Genomic DNA, 16,068 nt, shown 5'->3' with positions numbered 1-16,068 from the left:
ATCTTGTTAATATTCCTTGCATCCAAACATAACCTGATTTCACCTGATCTTTTTCGTACTACTACTATGGGGTTAATAAAACGTGTGTCTGCCTTCTCAATGATCCCATCTTCTAACATATTATTAATTGTTTTGTTTACTTCTTCTTTGTATTTATATGGTATTGGGTATGATTTTGTTTTAAAATCTTTTTCTTCTTTAACTTTTATACTATGGATATAATTTTGTGCAATTCTATTTTCTTTATTGACAAGTCCCTTGTGTTGCTGCAATATGGAAATGACTATTGATTTATATTCTTCAGGGCAATTTAAAACTTTTATCATATCTTCTTCTTTACAAATAAAATTATTCTTCATTATGTACTCATTATTCCTTGCTTCCAATTTTACGCACTCCGCCTCGTAGGCATCCATCTGCTTAAAATTTCCATTCCTTAAATATTCACTACAATAATTATTCTTTACATTCTTTTGGGACATCTCCCTATCATCAAAATACATTTCTTCTTCATAAACATCATTATTTTCTTTTAATAATATCCTATCAACTCTTATTCCTTCTTCTACCTCATCTTTCTGCATAAATTTAATTATTTGCCCTTCCAAAGTTACCATTTTTTCTTCAAAATCTATCTTTACTTTCTTCTTTTCCAATTCATCATTTCCCATTAATATATCAACACATAAATCCTTGACAATAAATCCTTGCATATTAATTTCTTTATTAAGAATATTAATTTTAAAATTGGCTAGTTTATCAATTTCACCCAACTTCTTATTATTTGCACCAATAATTTTAATTTTTGAAATCTTTATTATATCTGATAGTTTTAATGTATTAAAAATAAAATTCTCCGAGACTAATGTACTTTCTGAACCAGTATCTATCATAATTTTAATCATTTTATTTTTGGCCAAAGCATTTATATAAATTAAATTAATAGATTCAATAATTTTCTCTTCATCTAAAGAAATAAATTCAGAAGGTTTTTCATAATAGCAATGGCCTAACTTGTAATTCAGAAAGTTTACTGCACAAAATTTTGATTATTAGAATTGTCAGATTGTATCTGACCACTTGGATCTGATGTCCTATGTCTTTCCCTACTATGACTTCTACTCACATTTTCCTGCCTTGTACTATTTTGTTCCCTGTCTTCGCAGCTTCTATTCCTTCGAACACAATTTACCTGTCTGTTATAGTTAGGTCGCTCTGTATTTCTTCTATTATTAAAATCTTGTCTATTATTATTAGTACTGTCATTAAAATGTTGTCTATTATAATTAGTATTATTATTAAAATTTTGTCTATTATAACTAGTATTATTATTAAAGTTCTGTCTATTTGGATTACTGTTATTATTATTAAAATTTTGTAAATTATTACCATACCTAGTATTAATGTTATATGATTGTCTATATTGTTGAATATCATTTTTATTATATTGAAAGTTATTATTGTTTTTTCTGTTGTTAGTATTACTTGTCATATTGCCTCTTTGTATTCTTTGAATAAAATTAATAAAACTATCTATTGTTTGAATATTTTGTACAGTTACGGTTTGCACAACATCAGCATCAAAATGTCTAGATACATTTAAGACTGTTTCATCCTCTCTAAGTGGTGGTTCTAAATATTTTGCAACTGTTATCAATTTCAATGCATAATCTACCATATTTGATTTTAAATTTTGATTATACTTTCCAAAATATAGAATTTCTCTAAACTTTGCTTGCTCTAATTCACCCCAATAATAATTTAAAAATTTATTTTCAAATGTTTGAAAGTTATCTAAATCATTTTCAATACTAGCAAACCAAGTTGCTGCATTGTCATTTAATGTCATTCTAATATAATCTTTAATATCATTAATATTATTCACAAATCTTAATTTATGTTTTAAACTATTTATGTATACTCTAGGATGCAAATTTTTTATATTACCAGAGAATTTAATCCCAGTCTCATTTGTTAAATTTAAGTAAGGTCTCCCTATGTCTCTCATTTGTGAAATATCATCTATTCTCTGTTCCACATTTCTTATTTGATTACTATTTATTTGGATATTTTGTTGTATATCGTCTAATTTTTCTTCTGTGTTTCTCCTGTCTTCATTAATTTTTACTTCTAAGTTACATTTCTCCAACTCTATTTTCTGTTCTATATCTATTTTATTATCTTGAATATTCCTCTTTACTTCTGTCCTTTCATTGTCTATCCTTTTCTTGTAGTCATTCCGTATACTTTTTATTTCATTTGCTACTTTTTTCTCTGCAGTTTGAAGTTTTTTATCCATTTGTTTTTCTATTTGCTTTACAATTTTATTATTATTATCTTCTATTTTCTTTTCTAATTTTCTATAATTCTCTTCCAATTTCTGTTCCATTTTTTTCATGTCCTCTTTGACTTCTTTTGAATTCTCTTCCATTTTTTTTGTATTCTCTTCCATTTTTTGTTCTATTTTTTTTATGTCTTCTTTGACTTCTTTTGAATTCTCTTCCATTTTTTTCGTATTCTCTTCCATTGTCTTGTTCATCTGCATCATTAATGACATCAAAGCTGCCATATTGACATTTTCCTCTCTTTCTGGATTCATTTCTGCAGTATCTTGTGGAACTTGAACTAAACTCTCCTCTTGTATAGGTTGTGTTTCTACTTCCACATCTTCTTCATTCTTTTTGCTTCTTGTACCTTTCTTTCCTTGAGACATTTTGAGACTTTACTTGTTCAAATATAATTAAAAATAAATTCTATACTTTTTTCTTTCTACTGATAATTAATTTAATTATATGAGAGCACTTATCTTCCCAAACTAATTCTTTTAAATAGAGAGCCACCGCGTTGGGTGCCAAATTGTTATGATGTGTTTTTTGTTTGAATGATGAGCAATGAGTATTTTTAATAATATATAGGGTTTTTATCGCGGTTCTCAAAGAATTAGCTTGTAAGTACTTTTTAAAATTATCTTTATTATAACTATTATGAAACACACATATATATCTAACCTAGCCAATGTAAATTTAAAATAAACTATCTTTAAATTGATGTTCTTATAAAACTAATTAAATTCTATAGACAATGTTAAATTTAAACAAACTATCTTCAAAATTGAAATTGTTATAACACTAACTAAATTATATTAACAAAATTTTGTACCTTTCTTTCACTGAGATGCCTAAATGAACTGTTTTCCACTATATATATTCTAATCACCACTGAATGTCTTCGTACTTCTGTTATCCTTGTTTTTGTGAAATTTCTTTTTCCAATTATCAGCTTCTACCAATTTAAGATATAGTTTTCTTCACCAGCATTTATACACCACCAACCAAACCAGCAAACAGCATTTATATTTATTCTTCTTTTCAATATACCAATATCCACTTATTATAAGTTGATTTATACTAATCTCCAACCATAATATAATTTAATTTCTTCCAATATACCTTTTTTTATCTTCAATAATTATTTGTGTATAATTATAAATGTGCATTAAATTATATGCATAATTTTTAATCTTCATTTAACTCACTATATTAAACTATTGGACTATTTGTACTTGATTCACTGACTCTAACTAACTTTCATAATAAACTGCTTGACTTCTGACTAAAAACTTAAAAACTGCCAAAAACTGCCATCTTGAATCCAAATCACGGGTATTTATATGTTTTTTAATTTCTAGAACCATCTGGTAAGAGATCATGTTCCAATTTGTTCTATTATATACATGTCTGAATTTTCTGGAACAAACCATCTCGCAAACATGGCCATCTCCGGAGATCCAGAGAATTCCATTCTTTTCTATTAATAATTTTGTTGACATTTAGGCTTTTCAGATCAGAATATATAATTAAATTAGTAACTAACACTCTAATTTAATAAAATACACATTTCAAACAATATATTATATAACCCCACTTTATATTCCCTTATGATTAATTTCTATCTGTCAAATTACTCCGAGAGTATTTTTGGTTGCCTATGCACATGGCTCACTTATATATATTTACAATATTAAAATACAACTTTTTACAATTATTATATGCTAATTTCTTAAAATGCCCTCACATAAATATATTTTTATAAAATTCTCTAGTATATAACTTATTTAAAATAATCAAATACTTTTTTATATCTAATATTATGTAGTATATAACTTATAAATTATTTTCTATAAACCCTAATCGTATCAATATATATATATATATATATATATATATATATATATATATATATATATATATATATATATATATATATATATATCTATATATTGTTATGATGTATTGTTTGTGAATGATGAGCAATGAGTGTTTTTAATAATATAGGGTTTTCATCGCGGTTCTCAAAGAATTAGTTTGTAAGTACTTTTTTAAATTATCTTTATTATAACTATTATGAAACACACATATATATCTAACCTAGCCAATGTAAATTTAAAATAAACTATCTTTAAATAGAAATTCTTATGAAACTAATTAAATTCTATAGACAATGTAAAATTTAAACAAACTATCTTCAAAATTGAAATTGTTATGACACTAACTAAATTATATTAACAAAATTTTGTACCTTTCTGTCACTGAATGCCTAAATGAACTGTTTTCCACTGTATAGATTCTAATCACCACTCAATGTCTTCGTGCTTCGGTTATCCTTGTTTTTGTGAAATTACTTTTTCCAATTATTAGCTTTCACCAATTTAAAATATATTTCTTCTTAAGCATTTATAAACCACCAAGCAAACCAGCAAACAGCATTTATATTTATTCTTCTTTTCAGTATACCAATATCCAATCACCAAATATATTATATAATTTTAATTTTCAATTAATACTTCTTGCATTATCCAATCACCATTTATACATTACATAATTTTTATTCTTCAATAATATTTTCTTTATACTGTTTCTTAATCTTCATTTAACTCACTATATTGAACAATTGGACCTTCTGTCTGACTATAATTGATCTGACTTCTATTTCATGCTAACTCTAATTAACTTTCATACTAAACTGGACTCATAGTAACTGTAACTCATAACTGATTGACTAACTGAATGGCCTCTTGAATCCAAATCACCGGGTATTTATATCTTTTTCCATGTTCCAGAATCATCTGGTAAGAAATCCTATTCGATTTTGTTCTATTTCTTCTATATGGATGTTCTCGAAAAAAGTATATGTTCGATCCACAGACATAACCATTATTCCAGAATGTTCCACCGTAAACAAAGGTCAAATTCTGCATTCTGGAGAATTCCTTAATTTTCTATTGATAATTTTGTTGACATTTAGGCTTTTCAGATCAGAATATACAATTAAATTAGTAACTAACACTCTAATTTAATAAACTACACATTTTAAACAACATATTATTATAACCCCACTTTATATTCGCAACCATTCCTTAAATGTCACTTGGAGAGTATGTATATCTGGTTGCCTAATCACATGGCTCACTTAAATATATTTACAACATTATAATTATAAAAATACAACTTTTAACAATTATTATATGCTAATTTCATAAAAATGCCCTCACATAAATATATTTTTATAAAATTCTCTAGTATATAACTTGTAACTTAACCTTTTAAACACTATTTTTCTTTCTTCTATATTCTATTCATTTCAATATATATATATATATATAAATATATATATATATATATATATATATATATATATATATATATATATATATAAATATATATATATATAAATATATATATATATATATATATATATATATATATATATATATATATATATATATATATATAGATCCTACAGACATTGATGCGTCCGTACATTTATGTTTTTGCATGTAATGCTGCATCCACCGCATTGTTGCGTCAATATACGGACGCAGGATTACAATCGCTTATATTTCAAAAATGGTCGTTACCAATTTCTCCTAACTGACATCAGGGGACACTCGTAATCCAAACAAGGGATGTGGCGAATTTGCATATAGTTCTGAGTTATAGCAACAAATTTATTAAGGATTTTAAGTGACGCAACAATGGTGTTAGCATGAAATTTTTGTGTATATATTAGTTCACGTTATCTCCTGCAGGAGGCGTATGAAACAATGGAGTATAATTCATTGGTGTATATTATTTTCATTCTCTCGATTATTCTGCGTCATTTCAATTTGGCAACATTGCTAACCGTCTGAAATACCATTAAATATATAGATGTTTTGTAGTAACATGTAGGTAATAGAGTTTAAGTTGTAAATATATTATTTTTACGATATTACTTTGATGACATTTCATATTTAAGCTTTTTACTAAAATCGCATCCTTTGAAAATGTTTACAGCAACCTTCATCTAGAAGCTGTGGTACTTTACTCTTGTACTTTTGTTTTTTGTGATTTTTTAAGAATGTATATTTCCGATATATGCAAAGCTGGTCTTGCGAACAACTTTTATTTGAAAAGCCTTTCGATATTGTAAAAGAACAAATTCAGATTCGGGGTGGTTAATTAGTCTGATAACGAAAGTCGCATAACCCACCCACCTTGAAACGATGTCAGGTACGTGACGGGTCAACATCAGATTTTTTAACATTTTAATAGATAGGTGTTAGAAGTTAGCCTTTATTTTATGAGTAGAAAATTGAAAAAGGTACGATAGTTAAACAATCCCTTCGGAACAAAATTAAATACTTCCAAAATGTGTATTTTTATACAATTATTTATATTTAATTTAAACACGAATGCACAAGTTTAAATGGATGTACTTACGTTACTTAATTTAACACAAAGATTGTTTTATTGAGTTTGCTTTATACAGTATCAATTAATCTATAGGCTAAAAACTGAACCTGTCAAGAAGTCAGAGAATTTTCAATCTGCTAAAAGATGAATGGTCCATACCAAATCATGAAATCACTAAAGGGACATATCTGAAGAACAAAATGTTAGATTGGTGTAAACTCAGGATTACTACTGATGCAGTAATAATAGCACAGCCACACAAAATAAAAAGAAAAGTATCTACTACGCACTACGCTAGTGTAGGTATTCCGATGTATTTTTGTGCATATTTGTTAAATATTTACAAGTAGATCCTCAGTTACGGAAAATTTCTTTAGTGGCAAAGAAAGATTTATTGATTTGTAGCAACTGATCTAAAAATTTTCAAAAATTATTTATTGAAGAAAGCAGATGAATCTATTCAACATTTAAAGAATAATAAAAATAGTAAAATAAGCTACAAGTTATTAATGGAAATAATTTTCTGCCGTTTGATTTTATTGAATCGTGAAAGAGTTGGCGAAACGGAGCGCATGCCAATTCACGTTTATTCTGAAACAAGTACTCATCAAACATGAAGAGTTTTGAGAAGCCATAACACCTACTAAAAAAATATTGCTAACTAAATTCAAAAGAGTTGTAATTCGTGACAAAGGAAGGGGTATTCCGGTGCTCTTCAGAATTGACCTACAAGAACACACAGGTGTTTTGACAAATTGAAGAAAAAACTTTGTTGAGGATTCAAATATATATTTGTTCCCGAAAATCGGTACAAATAATCCGACGACCGGTTATAAAGTTAAGGAAAAACATGTCAAAATGAGTGGAGTAAAAAATCCTGGTGCCATTACATCAACGAGATTATACAAATATTTAGCCAGCCAAATCTTCAACATGTAGCCGAATGATATCGAACAACTAACAACTTTTATGGGTCACATTAATGACGTACATAAACAGGTGTATAGATTGCCTGATGACTTATGATACATGTGATGTAGTATAAGCAAATGATGCAGAATTAGATGGTAGTGAGTTAGTTTGTCGTTTCACGTTCGAAATGTTTCACTTCATTCCTATAGTCAACTTTGTATCTCTTTGGAGATAATACTCTTTTTAATCTAAGAGGGGATGAGAAAAGAGAAAATTTTCACGTTTATTAAAAAAAGTTTTTGAACAAAAATTGTTAACCATCTTTAGTTTCAGAGCTTACTCTTTTATTAATAATATGTAGTCTTTAGTTTAGTTTAGTTTTTTAAATTTTTGGTCTTATCAAAAATTGTTAAAAAAAAATAATCAACACAGTTAGAACTGTTTGTTACTTATAATATTTTTTGAGATATTCACCTACTTTGAAGTAATCCTTAAAACGAAAAAACTTTCAACTGCATTTTTCTCAAAAATTATCTTGTGTGATTTATATTTAACATTAGTCTGGGTATATAAATAATACGCTTTTTCGAATTTTGTTACAAAAAATGGAATTTGTTGATGTCGATACCGTTATAAGCACCATTTTCTATCATCCAAAAAAAGGAAATTAAATGTTTTTTCGTATTATACGATTTTTTCATTTCTAAAAAATTTCAAATGTAATAAATATTTATATATAATAAAAGTTATAACATTAATTATGCCTGATACATTATATTTAAGATATTTTTTAAAGTTACAAATAGTTAAAAAATATGTTTTTGAAACAGTACGATTACTTCAAAACTAATTAATATTAAAAAAAATGTTATTTATAAACAATTCAGTTCTGAATGTAGCTCATAACTTTTGTCCGCAACTTTTCTGGGTAAACACGAACGTTTCTATTCTCTCACTTTTTATTTTTGATACTTTACTGGTATTTCAAAAGTGTTTGAAATGCCAGTAAAGTATCAAAAGTGTTCAAATACACTGATAATTGTTAATAACTTTTATTAAAAAGGTTTTCCGATGCAACATAATTTACATTATATCTTTTTTGAGAAATATGAGTATTTTGGAATTTCTATAATAAAGTTATTAGTTTTGACATTATTATTAAAATATTCGTATATCATGTAATACTGAAATGTGCTTAGAAAATTATGAACATTCTGTATAGTGCCTTAGTATTTGCGACATATTTTGATTAACTTTTTGACTTTTTCTTTAATTCTTACTTTAATATCTTTAATTCTCATTTTATATTAGTGATATTCCCGTGAGTCAATAATTTTCATTAATAACACTATATCAGTTTTTCCTGATTTACAATTTCTTTTCGTTTTGTCATTATGGCTTCATTTATAAAATGATGCTACTCATTATCTAGCAGACAACCTTGAGAATATAAGATGGCATTTTCTACGCAGACATATTTTCTAACAGAGTACAGATAGTATTTAGGATGACATCAAAATGAATGATAAACTGAACCGAGGTATTTGATAATGGCAACGTTGCGGATGCAGAAACAGCTTTAGTATGAACAAAAATACCCGTTGCGGACACAGAAATGTCGGCTTGCTGTAATATGGTATATTGGGACGTTCCAACGATGGCAAAATATGTGGATGCAAAATTGCTATCGTAGTGAAAGTAAAAATCATCTTCTTTATTCTTAAAGTATATAGAAAACTGAGTTGACACTGAAGTAGCCATGGTTGCGGGATAGTCAACAACAGTCTAAAATTTAGATATATTTCAATTTTTCGAGTGGACGCACAAACATACCTATAATAAAATGATGCAGCAATGATGGTAGGATTTATATATATATATATATATATATATATATATATATATATATATATATATATATATATATATATATATATATCTTGCCCAATCCAAAAGAAATGTCCTGTGTCGGGTTTTGTTGCTGAGGCATATATTATTATTGGTCTTACACTTGCTTTATAATTTATTGACTTCATCCCAGTGTTAATGTGTGTTAATGAGTCTGTTTCGCCATATAGTAGTATTAAGGCATCCTGTCAGTCTATTTGCTTTTTGTGCTTGATCTCTCACTTCTTTTTCCATGTTTCCATAGCTGGACAGTGTAATTCCAAGGTATTTTATTTCCATTACTTGTTCAATACTAATGCCACCAATTCTACGGGTGCCATCAATTTTCATTTTACATACTCTAATGACTTCTCAGTAAGTTGTTTTATATTATACTCCAGTCACTGTGGAGGAAAAGAGGTCAATACCTCTAAATTTTTTATAACTAAATCAATTTTGCTAATAATTTGGAATTAGGCTTATCTTACCTCCTTCTTCAAAAGTTATATATGCGATAGGTAAGCTTTTTATTTTTAAGGGATGAAATCACCCCTTATAAAAAATAATGAAAAAAATTTATATTAAAACATTTTATGGATTTAAATCGTGTTAAATTAGGTAATTGAAATATTGTCAATTATATTAATGGATATTGTGTACATTTTCAACCCTTAAATAATCTTAAAAACCACCCCTTTTATTAAAAATTATTGTAAAAAATCGTTTAACAGGTTCAAACGCTTTTGTAGTGCATTTATATCATCTACAATGTAATTTTCTGCTTATATAAAATAATTTTGGTTGATTGCAACACTTCAACCCTTAAAAACTACCCCCTATGTCAAAATATATAAAAAATATCTTTTTCAATAACTTCAAAAGTTTTTAATGTACATTTATATTCAAAAATTCCTTTCTTATCAATAAAATATTTTTTGATTGGTTGCTTATTTTCAACCCTTAAAAACCACCTATATACTCACGAAACAAATTCCCCTTTGGTAAATGTCTAAATAAAAAAATCAAGTATACTCATGATGTTTTTATTGTAAAAAATTATGCATGAAAATACTTTACATTAGAAAGTATACAAAATATATTTACAAACATAAAAATTATTTACAATATATCAAATTATTCATTGTCTGAAGCGTCATTCTCGTCGTGTTCCAACTCCACCTCTTCGTCTATTGCAGGACAGTTTTGACAATTGTCGCCAGAGCATGTTCAACACGTAGCATTGCAAAATAGACCTAGTCTACGACAGCCACACGCTGAGCCGCAACCCTTTTTGCAATTGCAAAAAATCAGTTTCAATAGTTCTTCTGGTGCAGGTGAACTTTTCATTTTTATTGGTTGTAAAATATCATCACTCTTGAACCATCCCCAATCCGTTATATCAATCTCTTTGTTTCCAAGCCATATCTGAGTTTGTAAATAAACTCTTTTGATATGCTCATTCAGGGCACTTACAGTTGGTACAAGAGATGATAATTTAACTGCACTATTTTTAGTTTGGCTTTAATAAACGATTCGTATCGCATTTGTTCAATGAATGATGAATAATCTTCTACCTTATTCATTTTGTTTATGTGGTTGTCTTTGGCAAGGCCATACAGCAAAATTGTACAGTATCTTTCAGCTTCTAAAATGTCTTCGAGATCTGAAGTACTCCTGTCATTGGCACTCATTGGCGGCTTGCCCACGCAACTTCAAAGGAGTGTCGCTTCTGTGTTCGTTAGTTCTCTGAAGCAAATGTTCAGTTTAGAGGTGCCTATATTATATACATAACATATATATATATATATATATATATATATATATATATATATATATATATATATATATATATATATATATATATATATATATATATATATATATATATATATTATTTGTGTGAGTGTTAGTGTGTCTGTTACCAGTTTTTCGAATATACTTGAATAAAACATTTATATATACAGAAAATAAGTTGATACTCCAAAATATAAATAACATGCTCCAAAATTTTTTTAGAATAACTCCGTTAATTTTTAAGCTACAGTGTCCATTAAAAAAAAATATTTTAAAGGTAATTTCAAAAGCTACAAGACAAAGTAGATTCAAATATGTTAATATTCTTTCTTTTTAAATAGTAAAGGGCCAAAGTGCTGTTTACAGGTGTGTCAGCCGCTGTATCTCAAACTTTAATTGGCTATATCTCTATTATTTTTCGAGCTACAACAAAAATAAAAAAATCAAAACTTTTGTTAAGAAAAAAACTACATTTTGGTATAAAACCATTTTTCACGTATCTCTTATAGTTTTAGATTTATTTTGAAAAAATGTAAACTTTTAGATAATTAAAAAAAAGATTTTTTAATTTAAACATGATTTTTTCAAAAAATACGCATTTTAAACAGGCTAAACTTTTAAAACTTATAAATAACACTAAAATAAAATGAATTATAGAAGATATACGTTTAACTTCAATTCTGATTGAAATAGTGTTACTTATACTGCTCGTTTTTTTTTTAAACGCTAGAGTAATTCAAATCCTTTCCTTCGTATTTCGCTTTGTTTTAATCCAAATGGCTTTTAACATAGCTCATTTATATGTTTTTTCTAGCTCTTTAAAAAGTGTTGTATGAGTTTTTATAAAAAGAGATGTCCATTTTCCGATATTTGATGTTAAATGCATCGAGTATAGTATTCCAAAAATAAAAAGTCATCTTCAAACAATTATAAATCGCTTAGTATTGTACATATAAAACTTAATAAAAAAATCAATCTCTTTGTTTTTTATAAGCTTTATTTTTGTTCATTATAGATTTTTCAATAAAACGCTTTGTTTTTGAGTTATTCGTACAAAATCATTGAAAAACATGTTCTTTTTTGCGAAAAGTTTACTTTTTCAAGTGCGTATAACTCAAAAAGTATTAATTTAGCGAAAAAAATTTATGACATTTTTTGTTTAAAATTTGATTCTATATCAATTCCCAAGGTTATTTTCAGTGTACAAAGTTCAACCTCCTAGATGGGGTGCCAACCACCCCAGGGGTAGAAGCACACATCGGCACCATATAACTTATGTTTTTTGAGTAATTTACTACCCACTGTAAAAATTTCAGATAAATCGGGGCAGTTATAAAAAATTTAAAGGGAAGATGCCACAGTAACTGGACTATTATACCTGTACACGATGTTTCACTACGAAAAGCCTGTTGTTAATCTGCTAAAGTTATTTTCTGATTAATTAATTTTTGTAAAATTTTAGTTGTAAGTTATAGGGTTGTATTTAAGAAGTTTATACTTCTGTAGTTTTCTGGCTTTTTGTCCCTTTATTTGAATAGTAAAGTTAGTTTGCTCGTTTTATATTCTTCTGGTATTTTATTTTGTTTTATAATTTTATTAAATAATGTTTTTAATCGCTTTGTCATTGCTGCTCCACAATATTTCAGTAATTCGTTTGGTATTGAGAAAAACGATAAAGTCAGAAAAAGTTGCGTTCTAAGAAAAAGATCTAGTTGTGGCCACCAGTTGTGTCAAGTATATATCGTTCTTATTAAATAATGTACGATTATTCCCCTTATGGAAATTATTAAATAGTATTACAATATTTACTATTGAATACTTGAACTATACACGTTGAACACAATTTAAAGTTTAAATAAACAATACAGTGGTAACTGTAATCTTTTAACTTCTAGAGAAGATATTATCAAGTATTTTATCACTTCCAAGTTTGAAACAAGTGATGTCTAGATCCGAGAATATCGAAAGTCAGGATGATTATTTGGATCCTATTCTAAACAAGAAACATAATAGTGTTTTTAGGCGAAGATAGAAAAACTGCGGATAAAACCTTTACGTAAACAAAATATCTGCGCTTTGAATCGCCAGCACTTTGTGTCCATCCATTTTTTAGGGAATGACATTTTAGTAATGAGAATATTTTGTATCTGTTACTAACTTGGTTTTTACTGTCATCACCTTTTATAGTAAAAGTGTAACTTTTATTTTATTGTCTATCTTATGGTGCTAACAAATGAATACATGCTAAAGTTTCACCTCACTCAATGTACGAAAAAATGATTCAACTAAATTAAATTTCATAAAAGTGGCAATATTTAACAAAACAATAAAAAATATACATTATAGTGGAGCGAAAAACTTTTTTTCCTAAATTAGTCATGCCTGGTCTACCGAAAGTTGTGCATGTACAAATCAAATATTTTCAGAAAATTACAAAAATATATGTCGAGTCCTTCCACAGCCCCCACAACTTTCATTATATTTTCACTTTGAAACTGACGTGGCGGTTGAAGAACAGGCTAGATTGATTTTTTTATTAAAAGTTATTGCATTATTTATTATAATTAATATTTTCAATGGTCAGCAGTTCCTTTTTTTCTAAATAAATTTTTTTTTTCTTGAAATGTTATAAGTGATTAAGGGCCAGTATGGTAGTAGGCGTTTAATACGAGGCCGGGCCTTTATCACTGAAACTTGTTGTGAATTGCACGACAAAGTTGAACTACTAGACGCTACACAGAACACCGTTAGTCATTGCCTAGATACAGCGAAGAGTGTTACACGTTAATCAATTTTTTACTTACTTCTTTTTACTAACTTAACTTTAACTTAAAATGTCTAAAAATACAAGAAGTGCAATAGAGTGCCCCCTTTTTGGTGTACCAAAAGAGTTACAATGTTCTATTTTACCCACGTTTTGTGATGTAATAAAATACTTTTGATGAGTTTGATATAATTTGGAAAATAATGGTACTAATCGAAATCTTCTTGTGTCATAGGCTTCAGAAATTGTTGCTCAGAAGGTTGAAGATATTTGGAAATCTGCTTCAATTCCAATTGTAAGAATTGTAGCATTAACTAAAGAATACCAGAAAGGGAGAAAAGATCTGAAGCCCTATTTAAAAAGAAAAGACGTCGCTTCTTACAAATCAAAATTAGATGTGTTTAAGAAAGAGAGTTTGCGATTGTTTGACATTGCTGCATGTAAATGTGACAATTTTAATTCATGTTTGTGTTTAAAGCAAAACAAGGTAAGAAAATAAGTTTATTGTTTAGTATACATAATTGGTATTTAAACCAGTAGTTACAGGAATGTATAAACTTCAATATTGTTTTAGGTTCCAATAAAGAAACGGCCATTTCTCCAAGACCAGAGGTCCTGTCGGCAAATGAGGATTGGCTCTGTAGATTTTGAAGCTGTTTGGCAACAACAAAAACGGGAAATGAGAAGTAAGTGTGACAAAGGAAACAACATAATCGATGACGCAAAAGCTATCACATCCTCTTATAACAGACAAGTAGATGGTTTGGAAGTAGAAATTGAACCGGGATTTAACAACATCGATGGAAATAAGGTAACCCAACATAAAAAGAAAAGAAGAAATCTGCCGTTATTTCTGATGAACAAACTATATTACAACCGACCAAACGTAACACAAGGAATCTCTCTGAGTTAGCTAAAACGCTTGATAGATATGCAGTGTCAGACAGAGCAGGTGCTGCAATAGCTTTGGCAGTGTTACAAGATTACGGAATTGTCAACAATGAAGACACTCAAAATATTATTGACCGTCACAAAGTGAGACGCGCAAGAGAAAAAAATAGGACAGATCTTCAAAGATTCTCAAAATCAACAGTTTTGCTTGGTTTGTACTTCGATGGTCGTAAAGATAAAACATTGACTTTTGACGATAATAGGAAAAGAATAGTAGTAGAAGAAGACATTAGTTTAATACAAGAACCAGATTCAAAATATCTGGGCCATGTATCTCCTATCTTTAGAACGGCAGCAAATATCTTAGACGCATTTAATATTATTTTTGAAATTTCTTCGATTTCATTAGACAGTTTAGAGGTAATTGGATGTGACGAAACAAATACCAATGTAGGAAGTAAGGGCGGAATTATTTCGTTGTTGAAAAAAACAATTGGGCGGCCCTTGCAATGGTTTATTTGTTAATTGCATGCGAACGAACTTCCTTTGCGACATTTGCTGCAGCATCTTGATGGTGAATTAACTGGCCCTCAAGCATTTCGTGGACATATTGGAACGCCTTTACATAATTGCGAAAAACTTCCTATTGTGGTGTTTTCTAGGATAGAATCAGAACTATCTGATATAACATGTGATTTTGAGTTGAATTGAAAACAATTTACATCAAATATGTTGATTAATAATAACGGCAGTTGCTCCGAAGCTCTTTCCAAACGTGACCCTGGAAAACTAGTTTATTCCCGTTGGTTAACTACTGCTAACCGAATCCTTCGCTTGTATATTAGTACCGAAAATCCGACTCAGAATTTGGTTTCATTGGCAACATTTATAATTAAAGTTTACGCTTCAATGTGGTTTCGCAGTTCCAGACTTCAACTTTAAGGCTAAAAACTACTATGAACTAGTAGATTGCCAAACAATCCTATGGACTTAGCCACCCATAACTGCTCGATTGACAGATGCCCAGTTGAAAGAAATAGTACGGGACCCAGAGAAATAGGTATAGAAATAAGTATAGGACCGTAA

Source organism: Diabrotica undecimpunctata, chromosome 4, assembly GCF_040954645.1.
Source record: "Diabrotica undecimpunctata isolate CICGRU chromosome 4, icDiaUnde3, whole genome shotgun sequence".
Classification (NCBI taxonomy): Eukaryota; Metazoa; Arthropoda; class Insecta; order Coleoptera; family Chrysomelidae; genus Diabrotica; species Diabrotica undecimpunctata.
The sequence above is the reverse complement of the archived record's forward strand: the minus strand, read 5'-3'. Positions refer to the sequence as shown.